This window comes from Pteropus alecto, unplaced genomic scaffold, assembly GCF_000325575.1.
Source record: "Pteropus alecto unplaced genomic scaffold, ASM32557v1 scaffold68, whole genome shotgun sequence".
Classification (NCBI taxonomy): domain Eukaryota; kingdom Metazoa; phylum Chordata; class Mammalia; order Chiroptera; family Pteropodidae; genus Pteropus; species Pteropus alecto.
This window is the reverse complement of record NW_006441386.1, coordinates 6,563,869-6,571,917: the sequence shown is the minus strand read 5'-3', so window position 1 is coordinate 6,571,917 and position 8,049 is coordinate 6,563,869.

Here is an 8,049-nt window from a genome sequence, read left to right as displayed (position 1 = left end):
CCCGGCCCCGCCCAGCGCCGGCCCCGCCCCGCCCCGCCAGGCCCCGGCCTCGCTCCGGGTTCTGGGAATCCCGCGTCTTTCCTGGATCCACCACAAGGTCCTCTGTTGGGTCCTAGCCCTGCGACCTAGCTCCCTGCGTTCTTGACGCGTGATCGCTGCCTGGGTTAGGGCTCCAGAGCCCCTGCTCTCTTCCCTGCCTCAACCCTTCCTTGACTCAGTCGCTCAGTATCCTTCATTGTGGACCCTGGATTTTCACTCCCTGAGCCCCCCAGATCCCTGGGGATTTTCTGGAGGTTGGACCCCCCTCCCCACCTTGATTTCATTGCTTGTAACCTCCAGCAGCCCCCTCCCAAAACCTCCAGAGTGCCAGCCTCTGAGCTCCTGCCTTTCCTACTTTACTCCATCATCTCGCCCAGACTCAGGCTCCGCCCCCTTTCCTCAGGATTTCTCAGTTCACGGGTCTGATGCAGGGTGACCACCCTTTTTCCTTTAGTTTCCTCTCCCAGCAAGGTACAGGAACCCTTCTACCTTTGAGGAAGAGAGATCTAAGTTATAGCCCCCTCTCCTTATCCCTTCCCTGATTCCCCAACTTTGAGCCCCAGCCCCAAGCTTAAGATCCTCTTTCCTATCTAGACGCTGGGGTCCAGCTCCCTCTGGCACAAATGGGAAGATCTTAGCAGTACTGTAGAGGGGCGGTGGTTAGGGGCTAGTCAGTAGCAGATACTCCTTTTCTGATCCCTTCCAGCATCTTGTTGAGACAGCAGCCACACATACCACCCCTAGCTCTCCCTTCTGTGCCCTGGCCCAGACCCTCTTGACTTCAAGCCAAGCACTCCCCCTTGCCTTTCCCAGGGCTGCCAAGGTGTTGCTCTGGACCTGGGCCAGCTTCCTGCTGCCCAGTGTGTCTAGGCCTGGCACTTCTCCCAGACTGTGGGCACAGGTTAGCTAGCTGGCAGACAGGCTGGAGACACTGTTTTTGTCATCACTTCTTCCCTAGAAAATCTGACCCAAGACTAGCTCAGATGTGGCCTGGTATGAGAGACAGCCACACCCCTTCCAGTTGTCCACACCTCCACCTTGAGCGTCCCACAGGACAAGTATTGGCAATGCATCATCTGACAAATGCAAAACCAAGACTCACCTTCTAGAGGTACTTGCTCAGGGTTACAGGGAACAAGTGGCAGGGAAGATGCTGCCTAACTCCTGGTCCAGAGTACTTTCCTGTGTGCAGTATGATTCGGTGGGCTGAGTCACGGGTACACCCCAGAGCCCAGTGTCTGGCTCTGTGGGGAGATAGAAGGAAGGGAAGATACAGCTCTTGCCCTCAGACAGCTTTGGTGTCAGACCAAGCATCCCTTATTGAAATGCGTATTAAATGGTAGCATGGAAAATGAATAAAGAATGAACATATGCCCTTCACCTTAGACTCTGCCTTTCTGATACAGGTCTTACCCTTATTCAATCATTTATTCATTCATCAAACATTCCCTTAAACACCATATTCTGGGGCCACTGTTCTGTAAGGTGCTCCTAGTGTAATGGGAGAGACAGACATGATTTCGATATGTGAGGGATCCAGGGTGGCTTTCCCAGAGGCAGGGATGTTCAAACTGGGTGTTAGAGGAGTGGGGTTGCAGCAAGGGATGGTGCAGGATTTTTGAATAGAGGAAAGAGTTTGCCTAAAGACACTACGGTTGGGTGAGGCAGCATTTGGAGACTCTCGGGAGCCTGCTGTAGTGCTCAGATGTGAGGTGGGTGGGAGACGAATGAGGGAGACTTTGAATGTTAAACTTTATCGTGCAGACAAAGAGTAGGCAATCAAGGATCGAACTTTTAGTCCTTTAATCAAAAAAGTATTAATTAGCATTTACTACATGCCAGTTGCTGTAGATGTTGGGGATGTGGCAGAAAACAAGAAAAAAGTTATTGCCCTCATGGAGTCCACATTCTAGAGGAGGAAAGAGGTGATAAATAAATAACATAATGGTGATAATATGCTATGGATAAGATAAAGTAAGAAATAAACAGTAGGGGGTGCTGCGATGGAGGCGGGATTCCAATTTTAAATTAGATGGTTGAGGAGGGCTGAGAAGGTGGCAGCTGAGTAAATATCTGAAAGAGGTGAAGAGGTGAACCATGTATGTCCCTGGGAGGAGAGCATTCTGGGCAGAGGGAATATCGAGTGCAATGTCTATAAGCAGGCAGCATGTTGGAGAAATAGCAAGAAGGCAAGGGTGCTTGGGGCATAGTGGGTGAGGAAAAGCTCAGAGGTGAAGTCAGAGAAGTTGAGGGAGGGGCCATGTAAATGATGGTGTCCTTTAGCTTTTAGTCTGTGAGTGGGGTGGGAGCCACAGAGGATTTGGAGCAGAGGTGGGGCATTATCTCTCTTGGGCTTTAACAGGATTGCTCTGACTGCCGGGTAGAGAATAGACTGAAGGGGACACAGAGGAAGCAGGAACATCATTCAGGAAGTGGTTGCCATAATGGAGGTGGCTATGACAAAGGTGGTGACAGTGATGGTATGGTGGTAAGAAGTGGTCGTATTCTTGATACATTTTAAAGGTAGAGCCAGTTAAGAAAAGAGAGATCTCAAGGATGATTGGAGTTAAGAGTTTTGACCAGAACACCTAGGAAGATGGTGTTGCTGTTTGCAAAGGTAGGGGAAGAACTGGAGGAGGAACAGGTTGAGGGGTGGGGGTAAATCAGGACTCGGAGTTGGTCCTATTAAATTTGAGTTGCCTGTTATACATACCAACGGGGCGGGCAAGCAGGCCATTGCCCATATAACTCTGGAATTCACAGGAGAGGTCCGGGCTGAGTATTGCCAACATAGAAGTTTCTTAAAGCAAAGGAAGAGGCCCCTCTGTAGCAGCATGGAAAACAGCTGGAAGGCTGCTGTGGTGTCCAAGAGAGACCAGAGACCGTGGCTGTCTGAACAAAAGTGGGACCCTTCAGGCTGAAGAAAAAGGTCAAAGGCATTCAAGAGATTTATTTAATATTGCTATATTTTATTTCAATTACAAAAAGAATGTTTGTTGTAAAACATGAAAACAATAACAGATATTATGAACTAGAAACAACAGGCTCTGGTGACTGACCATGTACAGATGAGAGCAGAACTGGTGCCTGGAGGAGGAGCAGATGTGGGCAGGTGAGAAGTTCAGTCTGAGAGGTGTAGCCCCGACATCCGGGAGACATGTAGATGTTCGACAAGGAGTTGGTGTGGAACACCGGCTGGAGACTTAGGAGGCAGAAGGATTCTGGTTTTGGGTAGAGCTAGAAGTCATGAGCCCCAGTTGAGGGTGTGTGTGTGCGTGTGTGTGTGTGTGTGTGTGCGCGCGTGTGTGTGTTTCTGTCTGTCTGATTGTCTGTCTGTCTGTCTGTGGAAGAATAAAACTAAGACTGAAGGGGGAAGTGTAATGCTTCCTCACAGGTGAGGGATAGGCAGAGATGGAGGAGCCAGAAACATGGCATAGGCTAAACTAGAAACTGTTGTACAAGATGCCATGGGACCCCAGAGAAGCCAACTACTCCTTGAGATCAGGGACCATTTCATAGAGGTGGGGCATATGAATTTGGGTGTAAAAGATGATGGCTAGGTGGAGAATAGTACTTGGTGCTATTACAGCACTTTTCCTGTGTGGCTATAGTCTGTGTTGGGTGTCTGTCCCCTCATTTGATGGGGACATCTGAAGAGAAGGAACCAGGTCATGTTCTCATTGATTCCCCAAGCCTGGCACAGAAAGTGTGTTTGTGAAGTAATAAACACCAGCACCCTAGAATGAGCAGTGTTCCTATAAAGGAACACTGGGGGAGAGGCCAGCCCTTTGGGTTTTCATCCCACAGGCTGGGAGGCTGGATCAGCCTCTTGCTCACTGAATCCCTGATGTTGGCAACTGCTGCCACCTGCTGGGCAAGACCAGTGTTGCCTCCTGGTAGCCGTTGTAGCTGAGGCATCTGTGTATTTGGAATGAGAGTCCCCGCTTGTCCTCCAGAACCCCTCAGGCTGGTGAGAGAAACACCTTGACAGTGACAAGACGATGATAGGAAGTACAGGGCTTTGGGGATCTGGAGGCAGCTTGTGTAGGATTCAGGAACAGGATTGTCCTCGGGGCAGAATCATGGCGGGTGCAGAGCAGGAAGGGGCAGCTGACCCAGTCTCCATGGCTGGGGGAGTATGTGTTTGTGTGTGTTTGTGTGTACGTGGGAGGGTTGTTGGCTTTGCTGTCGTTGCTTTTCTGCTGCTTTTAGGCAGGCTTACTCCCTCTTCTCCTCTCCTGGGAAGTCTGGTCCTGACCCATTGTTATACAAAGTGCTGGCCATTGTGTGCGGTGCCTCATCTAACTTTTGCTGTGACCCTATCAGGGTGGCCCTCCACTAGTCCACTTCACAGGTGAGGATGAAGAGGTTCAGGGAGGTGAACACCACAAGTTCATAAGGTCTGGGTGACTTAGTTTGTAAGCCACCCAGCCCTGTACATCCCAGCTGTTTTGACCACAAAGCCCAGCCTCCTGCCTCCTCCTGGTAGCTCTCCTTCTCCCTTCTGGCCTCCTCCATCCCAGCCCAACACCAGCCTGTAACCATCTTCTCTGAGGCCTGGTCTCAGCCATCTCGGGAGCTGGGAAGGAGAGAGATGTGGGCAGCTGGGAATGAGTCCCTGCTGCTCGGTGTGTGATATTTGAGGAATGGCTTTGTGATGGAATTCACTACGCAATGGAGCGGGGTGGGAAGGTAGCCCTGCAGAAGCCGGGCCCAGGTGAAGAGGGCATCTAAGTCAGTGGGAGCCTGGTTGTTTTGGGAGATTCACCATGCACCTGAATGTAAGGTTATCCCTTTTTTCAATGAAAAGTTTTGTTTTTTTTTTAATTTGGCCCATTAATTCTAATTTGAACATTTAGAGATACAGATGAGAGAAGCAACTCCTTACATATATTTAAAATATTTAAAATCACATATTTTTTAGAATGCCTTTATTTTGAAACAATTCTTTTCTACTCTTGTAGTTTGTGAAAGTTTATTCAAACCCTTCACTTGCATTTCTGCCTCTGTGTCACATGTCATGTGTCATCCCTAGCATCTCCTTAGAGTTCCCTAACACAGTTTCCTCAGACACGTCATCTTCACTTGAGCTTGGAAATACAGCACTTTTTGATCCATGAACAATGCTGTTGCTGACATATTATTTCAAGTCATGAGAATGGTTGTTTTTCACCTAAGTGATGGGTTAATATTTGTTATCTCCTTAGGGTAGCACAGAACTATATATAATAGCAGTCTCCAGATCTTTCCTCATTCTCTGTGCTTAATTTTTCTCCACAGCACTTCTTACCATCTGATATACTTGTTCATTTGTTTGTTGTCTATCTCCCCTCACTAGAATATGAGCTCTGTGAGGTCAGGAAATTTTGTTTGTCTTCCTGTTTTATGTCTATCACCCGGAAACACTCCTGCAACATAGTAGGTGCTCAATAAATATTTGAGGAATAAATGAATGACCGTAAAGCTCTTAGATATGTTTGATAGTCCAGTGGCAGCCAGGGCCATGCATGAGGAAGGCAATGGAGCGGGGTGGGAAGGTAGCCCTGCAGAAGCCGGGCCCAGGTGAGGAGGGCATCTAAGTCAGTGGGAGCCTGGTTGTTTTGGGAGATTAGCTATATAGAAGGGGACTGACCAAATTATTAAGTATATTGAAGATAATTGGAGAAATGGGGTAAAATATGGAAAAGAGAAAGCTAGGATGAACTCTGTGCTGCTGGACTGGAATTTAAGCTCTAAATGTAAACTTTTTCCACATATGTATTAGTCAGAGTTCTCCAGAAAACCAGAACCAGTGGAATATATAGAAAGATTTATTACGAGAAATTGGCTCATGGATTATGGAGCCTGAGAAGTCCCACAATTTGCTCTCTGCAAACTGCAGACTTAGAGTCAGTGGTGTAGGTCCAGTCTGAGTCCAAAGGCCTGAGACCCAGGAACACCGATGATGTAAGTTCAAGGGCAGGAGAAGACCGGTATCTCAGCTCAAGCAGTTAGGAAGGGAAAGACAATTCAACCTTTCCCTTGTCTTTTAGTTCTATTCAGCCCCTCGACTGATCGGATGATGCCCACCCACACTGAGGAGGGCCATCTGCTCTACTCAGTCCACCAAGTCAAATGCTAATCTCATCATCACAGACACACCCAGAAATAATGTTTAACTAGAAATAATTTTTAACCAGTCAAGTTGACACATAAAATTAACCATTGCACGGATAAATAAACATAGATGTAAATGTGTGTTTATGTGTACAAATGTGTGTCTACTGAGTGGACCTGGGAGTAGAGTTTACCCTAATTGCAACGAGAACACATACACCCAGTTGTGGGTGTCTAAATATTATTCTCTACCAAAAAAAGAACCAGGTATTCTTCCAGAAATGGCTCATTCTAGGGCTGGCACAGGGAAAGACAAGACGATCCTGAAATATCTTGTTGAGCCAGAAAGAAAGGCAGAGTTCAAAGAATGATGGCACTATCAAAACAGCAAGAGGTCAGCAAGGGGCACCCATTGACAAAACTGGGACAGTTTGAGCATTGGAATAAATTATAGGAATGGATCATGATGCATTGAATAAAATAGGAAACCACAATCCATTCTGATATAAATACATAAATGGCAGTGAAGAGAAAGTTCTTTACAATAGAATGCCAGCAAATAAATGTTTTGACCATTGCAGCAATATTTAATTTGGGCAAAAAACATTAATGGATGCTGAAACCTATGAGTGAAAGTGGGATAAAAAAAAAGAAGTTTCAACGTCTCAAAGTACATTTCTTCCCCAAGACTTATTAATCGTGATCAAGTGATCGATGTAAATACCACTAGTCGTGGTTCCAAATGATTTGGATATGAGAATCCATCATTTCTGTGATAGTTCCTCCCAAAATATGTTCAATCGCTAGGAAGGAGTGAACAAACAAAAACTGAAGGATGGTCTACAAAATATCTTCCCTGTAATCTTCAAAAATGTCAAGGTCATGAAATGCAAAGGCTGCAAGTTGTTCTGGATTGAGGGAGACTAAGGAGATGTGACAACTGGGTACATTGCTTGATACCACATTAGATTTTTTTTTAACCATAAAAGGATATTTTATTGGACACTGAAGAGCAGTTTGAAATTGTTTACAAAGTTAAAAGAAATTTCTACCAAGAGTGTCAGCCCTTCTCCTGGCTGACTCCTGCCAGCCCGTAGGATTCATTTTAGAGAAGCTCCTGCAGAACTTTGACTGACTAGGAACGAAGGGACTTCTTTGTGCTCCCACTGATCCCTGGACCCCAACATCCTTTTTCTGATTATATCTATGCTTCACCCCTGCTAGCCCCGGAGGTCCCTGAGAGCAGGGGTCCCATCTGGATTATGGCACAGAACAGCTTCTCGAAATACTGAATCTCTACAAAGGGGTATATTTGGGGGGACATCTCAACCTCACCTCTTCATCTGGTGTTCAACTAAAGAAATTGTTGTGACCAGCTTTTAGAGATGCACTTGGCTGAGTGGGACTCACAGGCAACCAGGGGTTTCATGGAGGGGTCTCAGATGTATTTTGGGCCTAATCTCTAAGACGTAACCTGGCTGAAGAGGCCTCTCAAAGGAGAAAATTCTCTTACACATTTGATGTCACTGATATGCTCAATGATTACATTGAAAGAAGTGTGGGACACAGAAACCCACCCCCACCCCAGAGCACAGCAGACCCACCATGCTGAAGGATCAGAATGGTGGAAATATCAGAGGGATGAGCAATATAGCGAGGGAGGATGGACATTTGAGATGTTAGGAGAAATTTTCCAGGAATAAACTTTCTTTCTGTTTTCTGCTAATATGAGGTTATAGTTTTAAGTGTGGATAATGCCATTCAAGGTACCAAGATGCCAACGCTTCAGGTTGGTGGAGTTGAGGCGCCTCTCCGCATTGCAGCAGCCCTTGCTCTGTCCCTCATTTTTCTCCTGATGTGGGTAGAGCGCCTCCTTGGGGTGAGGAACACAGGAGCCTCTCTGGGCTCAGCTGG